This window comes from Rhineura floridana, chromosome 6 (assembly GCF_030035675.1).
Source record: "Rhineura floridana isolate rRhiFlo1 chromosome 6, rRhiFlo1.hap2, whole genome shotgun sequence".
In the NCBI taxonomy this organism is placed as follows: domain Eukaryota; kingdom Metazoa; phylum Chordata; class Lepidosauria; order Squamata; family Rhineuridae; genus Rhineura; species Rhineura floridana.
In genome coordinates this window covers 143209187-143233356 of record NC_084485.1, presented here as the reverse complement: position 1 = coordinate 143233356, position 24170 = coordinate 143209187, and positions in this window count along the sequence as shown.

Sequence of the window (24170 nt, the reverse complement as noted above, 5' to 3'; positions counted from 1 at the left end):
AACCACAAGCTTTTCTATATGGCATTCTAGTCCAGCAGGTTCCAAGATTTGTGCACCATAGGAGAAACCACCGAAAATGTTTCAACAGCAATGAGTCTCTTTTGCAGGGGAACCATCTTGTATTATAGAGAAATATCCTGATGGGAACTACATTTTCAGTAGGGATGGAAAGATCTATCAATTTCAGTTCTCATTTTTTCCAATTTTACATTCAGTTCTCCACATTTCTACAACAATTTGCAATTTTTTTAAAAAAAAATCCTCATGAAAATTCTTCTGCATTTAGTGTGAATTTCTCCTAATAAACACATTTTTGTAGGCAGTTTTGATTAATGTACACATTCTTGCAAGCTGTTTCTCATCACATAATGCATTTTTGTATGTTATTTTCCCTCATGTATTCATTTGTATACACTCCTAACATACGCATTATTGTGAACACAATTTGGTTGGCGAACTGCATTCCAGCCAGATTTTGGCATTCAAAATAAAGCAGTCTTCTTTCCAAAGCGGAATCAATGCATTAGAAATCCTTCATTGTTCTATTTTTATTTCTGAATCTTACATACAACATTGTGCATGTGCAATTTTCTGTAGCTTTTGGGTCCTTCTCTTCCTTCTTGTCCTTTCCCCTCCCATATGTTATCACTGCATGTATGCACATGGATAAAACACTTAAAAACAATTATTTGTGAGTGTGGTTGAATCAAAGAATCATATAATAGTAGAGTTGGAAGGAACCCATAAGGACGTTGAGTCCAATCCCCTGCTCAATGCAGGAATCCAAGTTAAAGCATACCCAACAGGTGGCTGTCCAGCTGCCCGTTGAAGGCCTCCAGTGTTAGAGAGCCCACCACCTCCCTAGGTAATGTGTCCCATTGTTGTACTGCTCTGACAGTTAGGATTTTTTTCCTGATGTTCAGCCAAAATCTGGCTTACTGTAACTTGAGCCTATTATTCCATGTCCTGCACTCTGGAATGATGGAGAAGAGATCCTGGCCCTCCTTTGAGTGACAAACTTTCAACTACTTGAAGAGTGCTATAATAGCTCCCTTCAGTCTTCTCTTCTTAATGCTAAACATGTCCAGTTCTTTCAGTCTCTCCTCATAGGGCTTTGTTTCCAGTCCCATGGTCATCCTTGTTGCATCAAGATTCTTTTGGTGTGGTGCTTTACCAATCCACAGGAGTGCATGTGCACATTGAGTAAACACTGCACAAAAGAATATTGATGAAATTATATGTTCTCCTGCTTCTCCCTTCCCTTATCCTATTGTCTGCCTTCTTTTTTTCTATCTGCAATAATAAGCAATGTTCCAGGGATGTCACACAATATGCAGGAGAGGCAGGACGGACAAGAGGTTGACTGGGCTGAAGCCATGACTGCCTCATCTACCAGTAGTCTGGGGAATTTACAGACAGAGTGCAGATCTCTGGTTTGCAACTAAGATTGTAGTATAGTGGTGTTAAGACTAGGAAGACCCGGCTTCAAATCTTTGCTTAGCCACAAAGCTTACTTCAGGGATGAGGAACCAATTGCAAGACTACATTCCCATCACCTCTGACCATTGACCATGCTGGCTTGTGGGGCAGATGGCACTTGGACTCCTGCAACATCTGGAGAGTCACAGGTTAGCCACCCCAGCTTATTGAGCCAGTCACTCAATCTAACTTACCTCATGAGATTGTTGTGATAATAAAAAGAGAAGGGGAAACCACATAGCCTGTCCTGTATTCCTTAGAAAGAATTGAATGTAATAGCTATAGAGGATGACCAATTTCCATCCAGCCAACATGGGGCCCACTTCAAATCTACACATTTCCTACCTAGTGACATATTTCTATATAAGATTCTTGTGAAGGCACACCACTATTTGTTTCAATTTTAGAGATGGGCTTCTGAGGCAGAAAGATCATTGTCTGGTTGAAGGCCACCATCTCTACTAGAGCCCATTTCCAAATGCAACACTCTGCCCACCAAACAATACCAACATTTGCATTTAGAATAAATACAGGTCACCTGTTACTTGACAACAGTGAGCTGTCAATAAGGGTGCTTCCAGACTGTCACTGTTTTTGGGAGGGATTCAGATGCATATTGAAAATTTAGGTTTGCACCACTGAAGTGGATTAAAGCATCTGCCACCTTAACACGATAAATCCACTTAAAAAAATTTTTTACAATTAGGAAAGTGATGGGAAAATGTCCTGAAAAGTTTGGGATGAACGGACAATTAACAGGAAGGCATATAAACACCCCGCAAACAAATTAGGATGAATGCCCGTTGTCGTATGACCTTTCAAACAAGTCCAACTGAATGCCCAATAAAGATCAGACAAAGTTTAACCTCTGTGTAAACTTTGTACAGGCAAATCAGGATGAATGTGCATAAAATGGTTGCCTGGAGAAGCCCTGACTGAACAGTAAAAGCTTTCTGAAAGATGTTGTAATTTTGCTGGTTCCTATTTAGTTTTTGTTTTAAGTAGACATTTGTAAGAAGTCGTACCAAGAAAGCTGCTTAGTGAGGAAGCTAAAAGAAAAATTATCTATAAACTTGTAGGCCTTAGGAGAGCTTAATTAAAGTTAATTGCTGTTACTTTGAAATATATCCCATTCTCTTGCTGATGTCTCTTTGAGCTTCCTGCTGTGTCAATATAGCAGGTATGAAAAAGTAGTGCCACTTTGCCCTCCCAGAACACAAATCCCCCATACGCTAAATGCATTCATTTATTGTAAATGAAAACAGGGATTTAGCTTCACCATCCTTTGATGTCTAGTATCATCTCATCCCTAATTTACATAGGTATTGGTTTAAACTATCCCAGCAGGGAATGAAAACTCCTAACCTTTTCATCTCCCATCTCAAAATCTTCAGTGTACCAATACACCTTTAACCATCGCCTCATGCAATGGTGCTGGGGGAGATTCTTTTTTTCTGTTTCCGTCCTCAGATCTTGCAGTTCCACTGATGGCAATAATCCAATTGTATTGTGTATCCCAGCTGCGGTCTGTAACAGCAGCCTGTAGCAAGACGTTTCAGAGACTGCAGTTTCACTTGAGGGATGCCTTGAAGCAGATAAACATCTTAAGACCAGTGACCTAACATGTGTTTAAATGTCAGCAAAGAAAAGTTAGGCTGGAAGCAGACATTATAGCAGATGTGGAACTGCTGCCCCAAAAGCAACCCTGTGGCTCATTCTTCCTCCATTTCCGCGTAATGTCTAGGTGTACTCACTGCACGATGAGATACTATTGCCCAGTAAGATTCCCTGTCCCACAAAGAGCAGCAAGTAATGTGGAGGGGAGGGAGGAAAATCACAGCACAATAATGTCATGTCCTACATCTGAACCTGCCTTAGATCATTTGTCCATCTAGCTGTATATTGTCTACGCTAATAGCAGCCCTCCACGGTTTCAGATGGAGCTTTTTCCAAGCATTACCTGGAAATGCCAAGGACTGAACCTGGGACCCTTTGCATACAGTGCATGTGCTCTACCACTGAGCTACAATTCTCCCTCCCCCTACGGAAAAGCTTATGGAGTATCCCTCAGATTGGCTGTGGGGAAACTGTGGCTGCCCAGATGTTGCTGGACTACAACTCCTATTAGCCTTGAACACCAACCATGCTATTTGGGGCTGCTGGGAATTGGAGTCCAACAATATCTGGAGGGCCACATGTCCCCCACCCTAGGTGATCCAGAGGTGAAAGGAGAAGGCAAAGACAAGTGCTGTTTTCAGCAGCCGTTGCACATCTGCTATAGCATCTAATTCCAGTCTTAAACCTGTGCCTATTTTTCAGTGCTGAGACTCCCAGAATTGTTTTAGACATGACACATTGGCACACCTACTGTATCAGCCACCTACTGTACACTCAACAGAGAACAGAGAACAAAGTCAATCTCCTAGAGCTCTGATGCGTGTACCTGTATGATACACGTGTTTACTGTACACATTTTTAGGCATACATTTTAAAACCTAGGTGCATACTTTACACATTAGTGCAGTGCCAAAACCATGGGATTTGTAGGAAGCATGTTGACCTAGGAAGGCTGCAGAACACAGAACACTGGACATATCATTTGTAAAATGAAAGAAAGGACATTCACAAAGCCACCTTGAAAGTGAGATTAAAAAAAAACCCACCATGCACACCAATTTCACCAAAATAAAAATATTTTCTCTGATAATTTTCTAATGCAATCTCCTGAGAATGGTAAAAAAAAAAAAAATTGGCACAGCACTATTAAATATCAGGAAGTGTATGTATGTATGACCACATTCACACGAGACATTTATTCTACTTTTATTTGACTTACAGAGTGGCAATTCCCAGAGTTCCATGTGAAGAGGGATTGACTGTTAAACCAGTCTGAGAATTGTAGCTCTGTGAGGGGCATAGGAGTCTCCTAACAACCCTCAGTGCCCTTCACAAACTACCTTTCCCAGGATTCTTTCGGGAAAGTCATGACTGTTTAAAATGGAATAAAAGTGAAATAAATGTATGGTGTACACACACACACACACATATATATTGCCCTGCTGTTGGAGGTTGAAGATCAGCTGTCTTCCTAGCTATTTGTGGATCTGTAGAACTAGTGATCCACCAGGTGAAAGACAGGCCCTCAGCCATGTGTTGTGGCTTGACATACCTTCTGTTTTTGCAGTCCCAGGTACATGGCAAGAACTGGAAGATGGTGCGTCGTAATACATGGTGGGTGACAAGCTGACAGAGGGTTACTCTGCAGGGATGACAACTTAATGCTGTGGTTGCAATTTCCATCTGGATCAAATAATCCATCATTCCATTCACTGACCCGCTGTTGTGGTGTGGAGTTTTTGGAACTATAGACTGGTGCCTGAAAGATGGTAAGGTCACATCAGTTTCATTGAGAATGTATGAATTTGCCCTTCTGTGTTCTTCCAAATATGTTTGTCTGTAGCTTTAGATTTCCCAACCACTTTTCATAAACCAAGAAAACTGTTATAATGAGCTTCACAACTCATGCTAAATATATTAGACTCATTGAGTCTTCACATCATTCATTATTCTATATTTCATAAAACATAAAAATAGCACTTTTGTTGTTACTGTGAAGTAAAATCTGAATCAATATCTGAAATGGGCAGATGGTACCTAAAAATAGAAATTTTGAGGGATTTGTTCCTCTTGTTCAGTATGGAAAATAACTTGAATATTCTAGAAATACACTTCTGATTATGTCTATATATTCGATAATCCATTTCAAGAAGATCCCACAAATATTTGCCAAACTGATCTAGTTACTTATTGGATCTGAGATCTTTTAATAATAAAAAGGCCCTTTTCTCTCTCTGACTGCAAACTATGGCATCTTTGATTAAGTGATGGTGTTCTAGAAGTGTACTTTATGAAGTAAGGCTTTGCCCATGTGGTTACAAGGTGACTGAGGAGCTTGTTCATAATGTATTGTTTCATTTTGCTCTCTTTACAGAGCTCATAGACAGGAATGGGGATTTCTCCCAATTCTCATCTTTCAGTCCAATTCAGTTATGATTCAACGGGCAGAGCTAAAAACATATTATTGGAACTATGATAGTTTTCAGGAAAATGTACTTTCAAGTTTGCCTTACAACAGGTGAGACAATGCACTTTCTGGTAGCTGACAGGATTATGACATTATGATTTAGCTTTCCCAGATACTGCTAGACACATCTGCAGCTTTTGAACTGGATTTTCATTTTCTCTTTGCTTTGAAAGCTCTACTGCCTCCCAGGGCCAGGGCCAGGCATGACTAGGCCCCTGGGCACCAGCCTGCCCTGAGCCCACAGCACTCACCTGCCCACACACCCCACCTACTTTTCCATCGGTCCTTAGGAAGGATGCTATGCCACATGTGTGCACATGCCTGCCATCATCCAAGATGGCAGTGGAGCATGAGCCCTTTAGAGAAGCTTCCACTGTCATCTTGGTTGATGGTAAGTATGCACATGCAGCGCGTGCAGCATTCACTGTAAAGGAGTGGTAAGTGGGGTGTGCGGATGGGCATCACGGGCCCACACAGTCTGTATGGGGGGGCTGAGAGCTCCCTCTCTGTAATCTGTGGCAGCATCGGGATTCGATGCTACTGAGGATCATGGAAGGGGTGCACTACCTAGCAAGCCCCAGATCCTGTCAGGCCCTTAAGGTGAGCAAATTGAAGTCTTTTAGATGGATGGAAGTTGGAGGCTACTGTTACTGAACTGGACTTCACTGTTTCTTTCTCCTGTCTTTTGTGACCAATCTGATGTCACTTTTGTAGGCTACAGAAATCTTGCTTAGACACAGGAGAGCCTGTATTTATATGAGAGAGGGCACCCCATTTCTAAGGACACTGGAATGGGTGGGGATGGATAGCAGATGTCAGGGAACAGAATCCAGGGAGTGGGTTACTGAAAGGAGAAGCAATGGCAAGGGTGTCATCTTGTCTCCCATGACGCAGGCAGAAAACCCCTGGGTTGAAGTGCAAAGGAGATGGGAGCAGAACTGGAGGACGGCCTGTGAACTGTGGATGGTGGGTGGATTGAAGTAGAAGTGAGCTGAAATTCCACACACACACACACATTTTAATGGGACCATTTATGCTTCTGTGATCCTTCCTCCCCATCGAGGTGGCTGATGGTGAGGAGCTGCCAGCTCTCCAAACCAGCCTTCTGAGTTCCACTTCCTGAGTCAGATATGGCACAGTAAGGTTTTCCTACATTGCTTGCATCCTCTGTGGTTTCTTTATTTATTTACTTAATACCAAGCTAGTTGAGGGAGCAACTTGGATTGGAACAGCAGTATGTGCGGAGGGAAGAATTATCCTCCCACTTCCCAGCTATGATTGCAATCCAAATTGTCCCACCATGTGACAAGTACACTTGGAAACCAAGGTCTCATTCATGGCAATAACCTGAGGCCTTCTTCATGCAAAGCATGTTTTAAGCTATCACTGGGCCACACAGCCCTTGCCCTCGTTGGTAGCCACTGTTAGAAACAGGATCCAATAGGGATCTTCCTATGTTCCTACAACAGGACCCATGGAAACTGAATGAGGACCTGATGTGAAACAAATTAGGCTGAGTCTCCAGAAAGTTTCAAAGAGGTCAGCTGAAAATAGATGAAAGAGACTTGTTCTAACTTTGGTCCAAGGGCCAGAGATACCTCTCCCCTGTATCCCAAAACAACTGTAATGTTATATCTTTTTTCCCTCTACTGAGTTATTTATGAAACAAGCAATTGTTGCAGACTACTGCCAGCTATGGCAGTATAATAAATAGATGGTTAACACAAAAGAGCTTTGCTACATATAACTTCTATAAAGCCAGTGTTTTCACTCAGCCTGAACATTAGTCCTTTAGCCCCTTCATTATCTCTATGACCCCCACAGATCAGCATTAACAGAACGATTACCTCCAATACTGTGGCCACCATTCCCATTCCAGCAGTGTCTCAGTAATGATGTAAGTGTTAAGTGCAATTATATTACTAAACTACGCATTACATGCTCACAGCATCAGTCCTACACAGTTGCAGGCCTTTTGACTCGTGTTGGTAAAGTTCTAGAATGAACGCCGCTTATTAAAGCCCACCAGGAAAGCAAACTTCATAGTCTAATTAGATCCCCTGAGCATGTTGGATGGCTTCACAGCTGGAGAATTAGAAGAAAATCATTCCAGAGTGTGGTTAGTACTGCAAATGCACCTGTAATTACATCTATACCCCCACCCCCTCCACTAGAAGATCAGTGGAATGGAAAAGCATATCATTGAGTATCCTATAAGTTATCCTGAAAGTACATTGCTGGCTCTGCAGCCTTGTCAGTGTCATGGATGTTGATGTTTGAAATAAAACCTCAAGCCGAGATTTAAGGCTAGTGAGCTAGTTGGGGCTGTATATTCTCAGGCCTCATAATTCTCTCCTGGTTTCAAAGAGAATAAGGATGGTGCAGGTTCCACTTAAACTGGACCTACAATGAACTAAGGTGAGATTTTTGGCTCAGGCTGTGGATCAGGAAGAGCGGTGGTTCCATCAGAGCTTGGAAGATTACTTTTAAAAAGTAATAAATTACAGTTACAATTACTTGGCCCAAAAAAGTAGTAATTACCATTACGAATACACTTGCTCTGAAAGTAACTGATTACTTTACTTTTTCTCAAAAGTAATCACTACAATTACATTTCAGTTACTTTTTAAAAAAAAAACTCCTACAAGGTGCTGGCCTTGGCTGCTGCACATCTAAGAAGCCTAAAACAATATTAAAAATAAACACACACACACAGGGGGTAGTAGAATAAAAATTTTTATCTGTAAGATTAACACAATGGCATAACAGAATCTCACATCCCCCCAAGCAATGAAGATACCCCAACACTTGAAGATTAACATAACGGCATAACAGAATCTCACATCCCCCCAAGCAATGATGATACCCCAACTCTTGAAATCAAATTTTACACTTGAAATGCTTTTATAATATGTTTCTGTTATGTCTCAAAAGAACAAGATGCTCAAAGAGCATGTCAGACAAGGAATGTCTTTCTACAGTCATTACGTTGCCACCAGTACTGAACAGGCGTTCTACTGCGGCGCTTGAAGGCATGCCTGTGTTGTGCTGCAAAAAACACCGCAGCACACGTGGAAAGCCATGGAGTGATGACACTTCCCTGCTGGGAGACCTCAGGTACCTCACCAGTTCCTCCTCAGCAGTGTCCACTGCTGACTTCTTGCCCTGGGGCAGAAAGTTAAAGAAGTCATCTTCTAAGTCATCTCCTTCCTGGTCTTTATCTGAAGACTGATCACTGTCCTCATTAAGTACACCCATCTTTGTTTCAGCTTTCAACAAGGCTTCCATGGTGTATCTAAGAAAGAGAGAGGATATGTTAACACATATATGTTAGGAAACCATCATCTGCTCTTCATTTCCTGATGCTTGTCATGTCCCCTGGTTCAGGGTCCAGCCTGAGCCTGTGGATGATGACATGGAAGGTAGGAAGGTGACCAAGTCACCACACTCATGGGGCAGCACAGCAGACCCTTAAGGATTACCTGCAGCAACCCAAGGTTGTGATGAGGAGCCCCAGGAAGAAAAGGCCCAGCCCCTGCCTACCATCTTAAGCCCTCTGATGCCTCCCTTGAGACAACATTTCCCGTGGAGTTATCCACCCAAAGGGCTTCCCTAATGTTCTTACTTGTTGGTATGGGTGGCGGCCTGACACGATTCCAGCCAATCTAGTTTGAAGCGAGGGTGTAGGCAGGCTGCCAGAAGAAGCCTCTTGTTCTCCCACATAACTGCAAACCGCTTTCTTAGGGCTTCGCGCACACCTCTCAGCAGCTGAAAACAGTATGTGTACCTCTCAGGTTTGTTTTCCAGTCCTTCTAACTTGCGGTCCAGATTGCAGAGCGTTGGTAGCAAATACCCCATGAACATGCCGTTCTCCCGTTGCAGGATATCTAGGGACTGGGCTAGTGGCTCCATAATCTCTGTGTATTCCTGTACCACTTCAATCTCAGCAGCTGTGATCCTGGACAAGGAGCAGCGGTCCATTATGGCATGCATTTTTAGTGGCACAGTTGACAGGAGCTCATGTAGTTGCTTCAACGCATCAAAGGTGGAATTCCACCTGGTCTTATTCGGTACCTTCAGATACACACCATATTGTGCATGGATATACTCAGCAATCTGTGCTGACTGGTTCTGCTTGGACCACAACTTGCTGCACTTTCCCATCAAGGAACGAAACTGTTTCTTGAAAGGACCAAGAAGACTACTTTTGGAGGAGTCAGAAAGCATGGGCTCTATGTCTTGTGTTGCCACAAGGTTGAGGGTGTGGCTAGCACATCTCTGGTGTGGTGGTAAAACAAAATCCTCTCCTGAGTCTGCTGCTTCTTCCTCTGCCTCAGGTCCTGTGTCCAGGATCTCACAGATAGGCACAAACTCCACCTCAGCCTCCTCCTCCTCCTGGTTATCACCATCATCGTCACTGGTGCCTGCAGCTTCCACTGGTTCTTTGGCCATGAAAACTCTGAACGCTTTCACAAAGTTGGAGCCATTGTCTGTAGTAGTGCACATAACTTTGTTGTGGATCCTGTACTGCACATGTACATCATGCAGTGCTTTTGAAAGGACATCGTATGTATGCCGCCCCTTCAGACGCTTACAAGCCAAGGCCCCGACCTCACGTTTCAGGGTAGTTGGGTTGATCCAGTGGGCTGTTACCCCAAAGTAACTCTTCTTGCCATTGGTCCAACAATCTGCAGTGGTTGCTATATATGCCACAGCACCCATTCGGTTTGCAAGAGTTTCTCTCATGTGGCATGCTCTCTTCTCAATTCTGTCTCTCAGAGTCTTGGCACATATGATGGTGAGATCTTTGGGGAGTCCAATGCGAACCAGATAAATGAATGATGGTTTGTCCACAGTCTGAAGTGGTAATGTCTCCTCTACAATGAAATCAATGATTCTCCTGTTGAGATTGCTCTGGGTGACAGGCTCCCTGCCAGATCCCCACCTCTCAAGGGTTGTCTGCTGCTGCTTCAGCATTTTGGGAGGAGGGGTGTCATGCATTGGTTCAGGAAGGCCACGTCTCCTTGCCTTTATTGCTTCTTCAATTGCTCTCAGCTTCTCAGGGTGTGCCCTCGGAGGAAGAAGAACAAAGCATGAATCCAAGAAAAAATGGAAGAGGAACTTCACAATTTAAACATAAATAGACAGTGGACACTCTTTGAGGACCAGCATGACAAAGGCTTACCTCAAAATGGTTCTTCACATTGGATGAGGAGGAAACAGCTGATCTCAGATTTTTGATCCTTGGAAGGCAGTAATTGCATCGTACAACAACATTTTTTCCACTCTGGCTCACGAATGTACAAGCTTTCTCAAAGCCAAACCATGGTACTTGCTGTTCTGCAGATGTGGCTGTGTGCAACTGGCACTGCTTCATGCCCTCCTCCTCCTCATGCACAGGGCCTCCTTTCTGAACCTCACTTTCTAGTTTTGCCTCCTCAGGATCAACAAGCTGTGACTCAAGTGGCCGCACTAACTGACTGCTGCTCTCAGCAGCAAAACCTGCAACAGGCGTCTCTGTAATAAACATATGATAATGCTCCTATATGGGTGAACTTCAGCTGTGATGTGCCCCCATCTCTTCCCCATGCTGCAAGATGCCCCAGTCAGAGTGGAAGTAAGCAGGTCGATAGCACAATTAAAAGAGATCCTATTTGCATCATTTTTGCTCACTGAATAACCCTGCCTGGGCCAGTCTAACCTACTATCTCACAGGGTTGTTGTGAGAACAAAATGAGACTAGGGTTCAAATCCCCACATAGCCATGAAGCTCACTGGGTGACCTTGGGCCAGTCACTGCCTCTCAGCCTCATGAAAACCCTATTCATAGGGTCACCATAAGTTGGAATCAACTTGAAGGCGGTACATATATTTTTTATTTTGAATATGATGATTATGATTTCAAATTAATTCTGTATGAGAAGCATTCCATGCCAAGCTTGGAAAACCAAGGATGAGGTATAAAATGGAGACAAAAATACTTTTGACAAAATGCCGTTTATCTTTTATATCTATATCTATAATTAGCAATACAGCTGAATGATGTATGTAAAGTATTTTTTCTTCCCTTTTTCTTTTTTATTAATATTTTAGTACTACTGCTAAAGTTCTGATGAAAGAATAAAGCATTCATTAGCCAAATTCAAATGATTAGAACACATCACATAAATTCCACTGAAGTTGGAGTTTTTGCCATAGAAAATGAAAAAAACATATAACCTATGATAGCCCAATAGACAATCAGAACTAATATAAAACCCTATTGCTTCTCATTTGCAAATCTTGCAAGATCTAAGGTAACTCTAGATCATGTGAGTTCAGGTGATGCATGTTATGTACATTTGTATAGATATTAGCAGAGATTGTCAACAGTCTATCTCTCTCTGGGACTGGGAATCTCTCTCTTTCTCACAGAACATGAGTTTGAGAGCTGGGGGACTGAGAGGAGGAGCTGCAAGGACCCTACTTCTCACCTCATCTCTGCCAAGAACAAAAAAATCAGCCTTAAGCCATTTATTATACACCTAATGATTTTTTATTTTTATTATTATTATTATTATTACTGAGACAGTTTTTGTCCCACATACAATTCAGTCTTGTGATTAAACAGGACAAAAATACAAATAAAAAGAAAGATGGAGTTCAAATAAATATACAATAAAAAGCTAGCCAGCATTTTAAAAGGCAGGAGTGCTCTGTCTGGATAAATACAGCACACAAGTATGCATGGGAACAAGGGGGAGAGTTCAAAAAGGGGGGGAAGAAAGAGAAGTAGGCCAGAGCTTAGAAAAGTTACTTTTTGAACTACAGCTCCCATCAGCCTAATCCAGTGGCCATGTTGCCTAGGGCTGATGGGAGTTGTAGTTCAAAAAAGTAACTTTTCCAAGCTCTGATAGGCCGAACTTTCGGAAGTGCCTTGTGATTGCTGGAGGGGGCGGCAGAGGCAAGGAGAGGCAGTGGGGGGGCAGAATGGTGCCGCGGGGGGGCGGGGGGCAGAACAGTGCTGCGGGGGGCACACACACACACACACACACACACAAATCATCGTCACTCACCTCCACAGCTCTTCGCCATTCTGCTGCTGCCTTCTCCTCCGTTGTCCTTGCCCTGGCTTTTTCCTCCGGTGTCCATTTTGTCCTCTCAGACGCTAGCAGGCCCTGCCTATTCACCTCTTCCCTCGTGCATCCTAACACAGATCACGAGGGAAGAGAGAGTCTGCGCAGAGGTCCAATCAGTGTGAGGCACATGTCTTGTGTTAACCAATCACAGCCAGGAGCTGTCTTCCCCTTGTTCCCACCCCCAAGTAATGTGCAACCTAACATGGAAACGTTAAAGTTGCAGCTGAAAAGTAGGGAAATTACTAGTCGTTCTGTTACTTGCCAAATGTAATGGAATTACCCACTTGTTATTTAAAATTGTAACGAATTACAAGTAACTCATTAAAAATAACGAGTTACTTCCAAGCTCTGGGTTCTATTCCCCCACCTACTGCTCTGCCAGCTACTAGTGGAGGCTGGCCCATTAGGGTGGGTGGTGCATTGCTCCAAAAAGCTCAGTCTGGCCTCAAACAGCCTCACCTGTCTACCACCTTACTTACAACCAGTCCAGGGTGTGAGATGCTGGTTGTCAGCTTCCTCCTCCGTCTCAGGGTTGCTTTTGTAGAAATCAGCATGAGGGAGGAGGATGGGGACAAAACCAGGATTTGTAGGCTCTGCCTGCTATTGGCTCTAGCTCCACCTACTGTTGGGCTCCCCAACTTCTGCCCCACCAATCCCAATGGGCACTAGCCACCCCTGCCAGCTGCTTCCACCTGTGTTGTAGTCCAGCTGCTGATCTGGCCCCTGTTCAGAGAAAGCTTGGGCACAGGTGATCCTATCAACTATGGAACAACCACCCAGTGGCTTCCTCTGCTGGATTGAAAAACCCAAGTCACTCAAAGGTGCTCCATAGTCGGCATGGCAAAGTCCCCCAGCTGTCTACCACTGTGTCAATAGTAGGGATGGAAAAAATTGTTTCTCATTGTTCCAATCTTAAATTCATTTCTCCACCTTTCTGCAGCAGTTTGTATTTTTTTAAAAAAAAAATCCTCATAAAAATTATCCAGCATTTTAGTATGCATTTTTCATAACAAACACATTTTGTAGGCAGTTTTTACTAATGTACACATTATTTTATTTTTACTGATATATTCATTTTTATTCACAGTTTCCCCTAACGTTTGCATTTTTGTAAACATTGTTTGGTTGGCAAACTGCATCACAAAATTCAAATAAGTGCAAATTTCAAAGGATGGCCGTGTTTCAGTTCTATTGTTGTGGAAAGTGCGGATTTAAAAGATTTTGCTTGAAGTGTGAAGTGAATCACGTTTCTCACCCATCCCTAGTCCACACTAGCGATGGGAGAGAAAGTCGATTCAGGTCACATTTAAAGGCAAATGTACCTTTTTCACACTTTCCAAAACAATATGCACACTGAAACAAAGCCATCCTTTGAAATACATACTTCTGTGAATTTTGCTGTGCTGTTCTCCAGCCAAGTAATATGCCCGACAATACATATATGAGAGTATAGTGTGTAAAAAGCTGCATATATTAGTACAAATGGCATATAAAAATGCAATATTTGAGGAACATGTGTATATTAGCCAAAATGGCTTACAAACGTGTGTATTAGGAGAAATTCACACTAAAATGCTTACTTTTTTTTTTAACAGTTCCGACCCATAGAGAGGCTCGGAGGGTTGTAACAAGATCTAGGGCCTTTTCAGTGGTGGCCCCCAAATTATGGAACAGTCTCCCCGACGAGGTACGCCTGGCACCTACACTTCTATCTTTCCAGCGCCAGGCCAAACCCTTTTTATTTTCCCAGGCATTTTAATATATTTTATTAGCTTTTAATATGTACCAGATTGTTTAATTGTTTTAGTTTTTTTATGTGATTTTATTGTATTTTACTTACTGTTGTGCACCGCCCAGAGAGCCTTCTGGCTGTGGGCAGTATAAAAATTGAATAAAATAAAAATAAATAAATAATAAATAAATAACACAGACTCCTGTGGAAATGTGGAGAACTGCATTGAACACTAGAAAAATGAGAAAGCAAGATGCCACCCCACCTCATTCAGTGCCCTGCACACAGCTACATCTAGGAAGCACAGGCAGAGGAAGTAGAAATGTACTGGTCTTTCAGAGAGAGGAAGCCAAAGGAGAGCATGCAGACCAATTATTTTGGAGGAGCTGTGCTCCCGTCCTTTGACTCATGAGGGCAGAGGCTGGGGACAGATTGGAAGGGCAGGCTTAGTCAGCGCACAGGCTGAGCATCATGAGGACAGTCAACAAACTGCATGCTCAAAAAATAAAAGTAAAACAAGCATAGCATGTTCTGAATTACACTGCAAATAAAATAAATATAGCATGTTCTAAATTATACTGCTGTTTTAAAATTTAATCTTGAATGTGTGTGTGTGTGTGTGTGGTAGCCCTGAATCTGTCGCTCTGCAGTTTGCAGCCCAACAGACACAAAGAGCTGCAAATTATATTGCAGCAGTGGAGTAGGCAGGCGGCAGGCAGCAGCAGGGAGCAGCTCAGGCAAAGCATGGAGGAACATTCCTAACAGGCTGGTCTAAAAGGGGAGGGGAAAAGCAGGAGCAGAGCTTAGCATCTCTAAAGAGGAGGGGGGCTTAACCAGTTTTAAAGGGAGAGGGGAAAGTAGGAGGGGCTTAGCTAACTCTAAAGGGGAGGGGGGAAAGCTGAGGGCCCAGACAGCTCCATAGGGGAGGGGGAAGTGGGGAGATTAGCCAGCACTAAAGGGGGGGAAGTGGGGGGAAGCTCCCACCCTGGGGTCAAATCTGACAGTTGTCAATCATGTGACATTACCATTATGTGATGTGATTGACATTAGGGTTGCCCCGCCCACCTGTTAAATTTGCCCCACAAGGTGGGAGTAAAAGCGATTGCCCACCCCTGGTTTAATGAGTTCATCTGGGAGGGGGTGGCGAGTTCTAAGAGTACAGGGATTGGTGAGGAGATAGGGTAGGGTTGTAAGTGGGGTTGACAAACAGTGCAAGCAGGGGTGGAGCTCCGTGTGCGTGGATGGATAGATAGATAGATAGATAGATAGATAGATAGATAGATAGATAGATAGATAGATAGATAGATAGATAGATAGATAGATAGATAGATAGATAGATAGACAGACAGACAGACAGACAGACAGACAGACAGACAGACAGACAGACAGACAGACAGACAGACAGACAGACAGACAGATAGATGTCAAGCTGAATCTATCCAATTTGCACTTAATATGAGAACTGAAACACAGCCATCCTTCAAAATTCACTTATTCAGATTTTGTGATGCAGTTTGCCAGCCAACTAATGTTTACAAAAATGCAAGCATTAGGGGAAATTGTGCATAAAAATGAATATATGACTAAAAATAACATACAACAATGTATTATATAACAATAAATGGCTTGCAAAAAGGTGTACATTAGACAAAACTGCCTACAAAAATGTGTTTATTAGGATAAATTCACACTAAAATGTTGGAGAATTTTCATGAGGAAAGATGAAAAATGAAGAGAACCAAAATTGACAGATCTTGAATTTTGCCCCCTTTCCCTTCTTCCTAAATCAAAACAGGCACCTATCTTTCTGTTTTAGTTATGGTGTTGTTCTGTAAAATTTAGCTTTCCTTTGACTAATGACAAAAGGGGGGGATGAATTTGCACTGATTACCTTTTCCTTGGGATGTAGCTTTATTAACAGTTTATGATCCTATACACATCTTCCCAGAGGTCCATTCCACTGAATTGTAAATATGTTGCTTCTGAAATGCAGACTAAAACAACCAGGGCTGGATTCTAGACACTGCTCACAGAAGCTGCCTCCACCGTATTCCCCTCCCATTCTGCCCTCCAACTGTAGGACCCACGTCTGCTTCCCGGGCCTTGCCTGAGGGTTCAACAATTTCAGGGGAGGGTTTTTTAGGGAATAAAGGGGACTGCAGTGGCAAAAGGGGGAGGCTGGGATTCCCCTTGCACAAGCAATATCATAAGCCTCCAATTCCAGATGGGAAGTAGACATGTGGCTTTGTTGCTCCTACCAGCATTTATTGGGGGCATGTTTGCAACTCCTTCCTGCTTAGGGAAAGATGAGGCATGATAGAGGGGAGCATGATGCATCTGTACACTGGATGTGATACCATGGGGCAGAGCCTCAGCCATTTTAAAGCAGCTCTGCCAACATTCCTTCCTCTTTCCCTCACTCTTGATTGATAGTGAGGGCTAGAGATGTCTCCTCTTCATGAGGGCTTAGTAGGAATTGGGGGGGGCTTAAATTGATCATTGGGCCCATCTTTTTTGCCAGCTCCTCAGTGTTTTGCCTTTTGGGTGATGCTGTTTGGCTGATTTGGGTGGGAGGCACAGGAACCAGATGGAGAAGTCAAGACTATTTGGTTGGCACCTTGAGGCACCTGCCTTGAGAGTGAAAGGACACTCACCCAACCTACATCCAATGACTAGCTGGCTCAGGACGACATGGGAAGAGGGCAGATCTTGGCTTGGGCTGTCTTCTTTTTGTCAAATTATCATCATCATCATCAATATTTAGTACCCATCTTTCACTCAAAGGTCCCAGGGCAGGTTACAACCATTTTAAAATACAGTATTAAAAACAATTACAAAACAACCTAAAATCATAAAACAGGGTGGATCCTAAGAATATACATCTCAAGGCCAGGCTAGAGAGTTGCATCTCCCAGTATTTGCCGAAAACTGTACAATGAAGTTGCCAAATGCTTCTCTGAGGGAGGGACATCACAACTGAGGGGCCGCCACAGAGATGCCCTCTCATGGGCCACCACCTCCCCAAGGTTCTAAGAGTGGTGGAACTACCAAAAGTGCCCCCTCTGCCAATCTCAACACCTGAGGGTCTGTAGGGAAGGAAGCAGTCTGTCTGATATTTAGGGCTTTGAACACTAATGTGAGCACCTTAGATTGGGCCTGGATATGAACTAGCAACCAATGCAGCTGTTTTTAAACAAGGTAACCCTTGCTTTAAAAGATGAGATCTAAAGGGATCCCCAGCCAATAATCTGGCTGCTCCGTTTTGGACCAGTTGAAGTTTCCGAATCATCTTTAAGGGCAGCCCCATACAGAGTACATTGCAATAATCCAATCTGGAAGTTACCAGAGCATGTTGCCAAGTCATTTTTGTCCAAAAGGGGCTGAAGTTGGTAAATCAACTAGAGCAAGAAAAAGGCACTCCTAGCCACTGAGGCCACCTGAGCCTTCAGTGACAATGTTGGATCCAGAAGTACCCCCAAGCTGCAGATCTGCTACTTCAAGGGGAGTGCAACCCCATCCAGAACAGGCCATCTCCCCACCCCCTGAACATGAGAACTCTGAACACATAACACCTCTATCTTTTCTCGATTTAGCCTGAATTTATTGGCCCAGATCCAGCTCATCACCACCTCTGAGCACCAGTCTAGCACCTCAAATGTGTATCCTCATACAGATGGAAAAGAGCATATTGATGACACCTCACTCCAAATCTCCTAATGACAGCTCCCACCAGCTTCGTATAGCTATTCTAAGGCATGGGGATGTATTGCCAACTGACCATAAGTTATCTTGATGTGAGGGCCGAGGAGGTTTAGTGTGGCATGCTCCATTCTCTTGTTGCATGCTCCTGTCCCACACACACACCCTGCATTTAGGGCAGTTGGGCTTGTGCAGACTTGCTCAAAGCAGACTTTCTCATACAGTACAGAAGTCTGAGAATGAGGTAAGAAAGGCTCCTAATCAGACAAAACAGACAGGGAGGATGTTTTTCACATGGGATGGGAACACAGTCTCCCAGCTGTATTCCCAGGCTGAAGTGAAAGCAAAATTCTAAAACACTGACCCAACAGAGGGATTAAACAAAAGACAGTACTGTGAGATCCAAGTAAAGATAAGCATCGCACAGGTAGAACTAAAGTCACAAGGTGCAAAGCTGCACCCAGGTCTGGGGGCTTTCTTTTGGTAAAAATAGAGGTCCCCAAGTCCTGCTTGGGAGGAGAGCTTCTTTAACATCAGTCCAGACACGGGCATTGAACAGCTGGGCTTTCTTCTCACTGCTGACATCAGAGCTTCCAGAAAACTCAGAAGGAGAGGGTGTTAGAAAGAATTGCTTTTAACTGCTTGCCTACTTTTGCTAACATCAATTGCACTCATTAAAACCATTGTAACCCTTTCTTCCGGGGTCTTTTATTGCCTCAAAATTACAAACCCTGTAATCTTTTGCCCTTTGGTAAAACAGAGAGACAAGATGGAACCCTACAGAACACCTCTGGACAGCCCCCATGGTGCTGAACAGTAGGCTCCCATAACTACTTTTTGGAAGCAGCCCTGGAGATATGAGCAAAACCAGTAAAGCACAGTGCCCCTGACCCCTGCCTCCCTGAGATGCTCCAGAAGGATACTGTGGTCAAAAAGCTGCCAAGAGATCAAGAGAATGAGTAGGGTTGCACTCCACCAATCTCTCTCCCAACAGATGTCATCAACCAGAGCAGAGCTTGGAAAAGTTACTTTTTTGAACTACAACTCCCATCAGCCCCAGCCAGCATGGCCACTGGATTGGGCTGATGGGAGTTGTAGTTCAAAAAAGTAACTTTTCCAAGCTCTGAACCAGAGTGACCAAGGTAGTTTCAATGACATGGCCAGGCCTGAAGTCAGACTGGAATGGATCCAAGTAATCCATTTTCTCCAAGCATGCTTGAAGTTGGAAAACCACCACCCTCTCGAGCACCTTGCCCAAAAAGGGGATATTTGCCAATGGCTGATAGATGTTTAACACTTCTGGGTTCAGGGAGGTCCCCTTAAGGAGAAGATGCATTACTGCCTCCTTCAAGGAAGATGGTACCTCCCCCTTGTGATGTCCCTGTATGTAGATATTACTGTAAATATGGTAAGTGCAGGTTTTGTAGGGTAAATGTGGTAAGTAGAGTGAGTGAGAGGGCGGAGTACATGAGCTAGAATGCTGGAGAATGCTGTATGATGATTGGCTGAGTGTTTGAGTGTCTGAAGGTATAAATGAGAGGATGACAGTTCTGTTGGGGGAGTTTGGGAGTTCTGAGGTCGGTTGTTGTGGGTTGGAGTTGGTTGTGGCTTGGATTGTATTAGGCTGGTATTAAGGCAGATTATATATGACTGGAAACATAAAGAGTGACACTATATGAAACCATACGCTTATTAAATATACCTAAAGTAATCTTGTTATTTCCTGGTGTTTATAAATAAATATTTTATTGGTTTACCAAAAGCCTGATCCTTGGCTGGGGTTTACACAGACCAGAAGTGAGGGCAGGGTTATTACCAAGGTGGAGAAACAGTATCAAATGGTGGCAGCGGTGAAGAGATAGTGTATCATCAAGTATCCAGGGCAACCCAGGGCTGTATGCTTTATTGGCACAAAGATACAGGGGGGTTGTGGCCTGCAAGTGCACTCAGACACAAAGTAACAATAAGCCAGAAGGAGACTAAGGCGAAGTCTCAAAGCAATATTGTGAAATAGTGAGTGGCTGGTGGTGCTGCCTAGCAGTGGGATCTTGCGAGATCTGTGCTAGAGCCAGTGAACGAACAAATAAAAACCACGATCCTGACTGGTGGGACCTGACAGGTGATGGCAGCAGGTGGGATCCTGACACCCCTCCTTAAGTGAAGATTAATCACTCCCTGTGATTACAACATGTGAGAAGGATCTTGGAATTGTCATTGATCACAAGCTGAATATGAGCCAACAGTGTGATGTGGCTGCAAAAAAGGCAAACGTTATATTAGGCTGCATTAACAGAAGTATAGTTTCCAAATTGTGTGAAGTATTAGTTCCCCTCTATTCAGCACTGGTTAGGAGTCATCTTGAATACTGTGTCCAGTTCTGGTCTCTGCACTTCAAGAAGGATGCAGACAGACTGGAACAGGTTCAGAGGAGGGCAACAAAGATGATCAGAGGACTTGAATCAAAGCCCTGTGAGGAGAGACTGAAAGAACTGGGCATGTTTAGCCTGGAGAAGAGAAGACTGAGGGGAGATATAATAGCACTCTTCAAGTACATGAAAGGTTGTCACACAGAGGAGGGCCAGGATCTCTTCTCAATCATCCCAGAGTGCAGGACACGGAATAATGGGCTCAAGTTGCAGGAAGCCAGATTTTGACTGGACATCAGGAAAAACTTCCTAACTGTTAGAGCCATACGACAATGGAACCAGTTACCTAGAGAGGTAGTGGGCTCTCCGACACTGGAGGCATTCAAGAGGCGGCTGGACAGCCATCTGCCAGGAATGCTTTGATTTGGATTCCTGCATTGTGCAGGGGGTTGGACTTGATGGCCTTATAGGCCCCTTCCAACTCTACTATTCTATGATTCTGTGAACCCACCCAATCAACCTCCTACAGCTAGCTCTAAGAAGCCAAGATGGGCAAGGGTCAAGGGGGCAGGTGGTTGGCCATACTTCTTCAAACAGCTAGTCCACATCCTCAGGCAGCAATCATTGAAACTGATCCAGTATAGATGGAACAGTTAGTACTCTGGATACCTCTATTGGACTTGTTCTGTGACATCTAACTCTGCCCAAATCTGAGTGATTTTGTCCCTGAAGTACCCCTCAAAGTTGTTACAGCAGGCCCCTGACAGTGTCAGAGCAACATTCTCTTGACCAGATGACAAAAGGCCTTTTGCCACTCAGAAAGCTCCGTCAGACAGCTATTTGTGGAGTCAATGATGGCAGAGACATAGGCTTTCTTTACTACCACCACTGCCACAATGATCCAATTTTACCTGTCTGTGGTCAGGTTTGGACTGAGATTTATGCTACCTACATTCCAGCCATCATCCTTCCTGTTTCATCGTGCACAGTCACTGGGGTACCAAGGTTATCTATGTGCTCCACAGCGATGGTGGGGGCACTCAGGAGCGATTGTGTCAATAGCTCTACAGATCTCACCATTCCAGAGTGAGACAATGTACCAGATTTTGACGTTATGCAGAGCAACCTATGTGTAATTTCGCAGTGCATGTATTTTGTTACTTCCCAGATCCTCCTTTTCTTAACAACAAGTTCAACACAATATTGTTTTGACTTTAAACTTTGTATCTGTGTGGGTTTCCACCTAGCTGCCTTTGCTTTTTATTCCCGTCTTTTTGTTGTTCTGTCAGCAACTTTTTCATGCTTTAAAAAAAAATGCTTATGGATTTTTCACGTCTTCCTTATGTTATATTACACAATGCTTCCTTTTCCTTTGCATGACATTTTTGTATCAGCATCATGTTCTACAGTCTTATATCTCTCTCTATTATCTGTTTTATTCTATTTTAGACACGGCTGTGATTATTTTGTGTCCAGATGAATCCACCACCACCACATTCCTTTATGTCATCTTATTGTGAACTGTTGTTAATTCATAGTAACTTAACTTGAACATCTTATTTCTGGCTTAGGTTTATGCTCCTGCTTTTTTTCCTTTTTCTTTATCTTTGCAATGTGAATGAAGACCATTCTGTTCTGTTCTCCTTCCACCATGCTTTCTTTCTTTCACTCTACTGTTGTATAAATTTTCCAGATTGTTAGCTATCTCTTTGTTGAATACAGGCACTGCTGTGAACATTTTTTTTCTTCAGAGGTTCTTTTTGTGCAGTCACATTCAGGCCTTTCTTCTCCCCTATTTAAGTTCCTCCAGTTTGTCTTCTGACTATTATTAATTACTGTTGTCAAAAACGTGGACACTTTATCTTTGGCTTTCAAGTGCCTTTTTTCTTTCAGTCTCAGAAAATGGTGTTTGGTTCAGTCAATTTCTTTCCTTTTTTCTCACACGTTCTACAGTGATCTTGAGTGGTTAACTACAGCATTTCAAATGTACCTACCAGTCAAGCCATCAGTCACTTTCCCAGCTTTTTGCCAAAACTTCCCTGCCATCTGTTTTCTTCCTGATCCCCTCAGATTTCCCTTCTCAATGCTGTTAACTTTATTTCTTCATGTTCAGAAAAACAATGTGCTTTCTTTGTTCTTTTTTTTTAAGTTCAGTTTAATTTTTTAACACACACATACACACACACTAAAATGTGGACATTCACACACTCCAGATCTTCTACTAACTCTGGGCTGCATCCAACAAATTTGTTCCATCAGCTTAAGGATTGTGGCTTGAGCAACAGAACTTCTGCCCCTCTCCTTGCCACATCCTGTGCCCTCCCAAAATCTGCTCCAGAGGGTTGGGGGAAACTCAGAACACACTTTGCAGGTGTGCCAGGGAAACAGTGGGGAACCTCTGTTGCACAAGTAGAAATCCTTGCACTGATGGAGTATTTGGATACTGCCCACAGTTTCTCCCCTTTAAAAAAATGTGCACCATTTATTAGGTAGCACCATTAAGAATTACTTTGAATTTTGTTTGCTATGGATGCTATGCAGGATTAGCTGAATGGAATGCTTTTATGTGCTATTAAAGTGAGAGCTAGGAAGGGGTTAATAGGGGATTCATTGTCAAGGATGTTCTGTTATAGGAACCCATCATCACATGTGGTGGGCGTGTCTCAAAGTGATCACTTTTTGGAAGAAGGCATTTGAGGAAATATGAAGAATTACTAACCAGGGAATAGATAATAAACCCCTCAGCTGGCATTGTTAAATTTATTTGAAAATGAACAGTAAGAACTGAAAAGTAAAACCCTAATTGGGCATTTATTAATGGCAGTGCACCTGACCATATCCAGGCATTGGAGGGTTTTAACTGGAGCTACAATTGAATACTGGTACCAGAAGGTGTGGTATTTGATGTAAGTAGAAAAACTTCCATAAAGAGTCAAAATACATAGGGAACAACAAAAACAAGACAAATGTATTGGTGATTGGTTTGATTTTATTACTTACTAAAATGCAAGAAAACATCAATAATTCCTTCCCATTACATTAGACTTTGGAATTTAGCCCCTCCCAATTCATAAGTCTGTCATTATTGTTACTTGCCTTCACCATACTTGTTTTTGTAGTGCATCATTGTATGATTCCTGTCAAAACCTGCAAGCTTCCCCACCAAAAAAAGACAAGAAAAGAACAATTTAATTTCATGGTTATTGAACCTGATATATCCTGGGCTAAGAGACTGTCCTCAACAGAATGCCAGAATTATGAGGTTGCTATTTTTCTGTAATGTTGTATTAGTGCATGTATTTCAACATGCTTGTGTTGTATATATACACATTTTTGTAAAACAACTATTCATAATATAATGCATTTTATATGTTATTTTCACAAATATGTGCATTTATATACATACTTTAGCCTAGTATGAAGTTTTGTACATATTACATGGCTGGAGAATTGCATTACAAACTTCAGAGAAGTCCGAATTTGAAGTGTTTTGTTTCAAGTATTTGGTTCATGTAGGTAAGTTCACCTTTGAATGTGAACTGAATGAAATGTTCCCCCATCTCTAGTGACCACTGAATAATGGAAAGGAACCAATACACTACTAAGCTTACACGCAAGAGGTAGCTTTTGGCTTGCGTTTCTCAACCAGCAGATGGCAACACCTTTTCAAAAGCAGATTGGATAAGGCACTG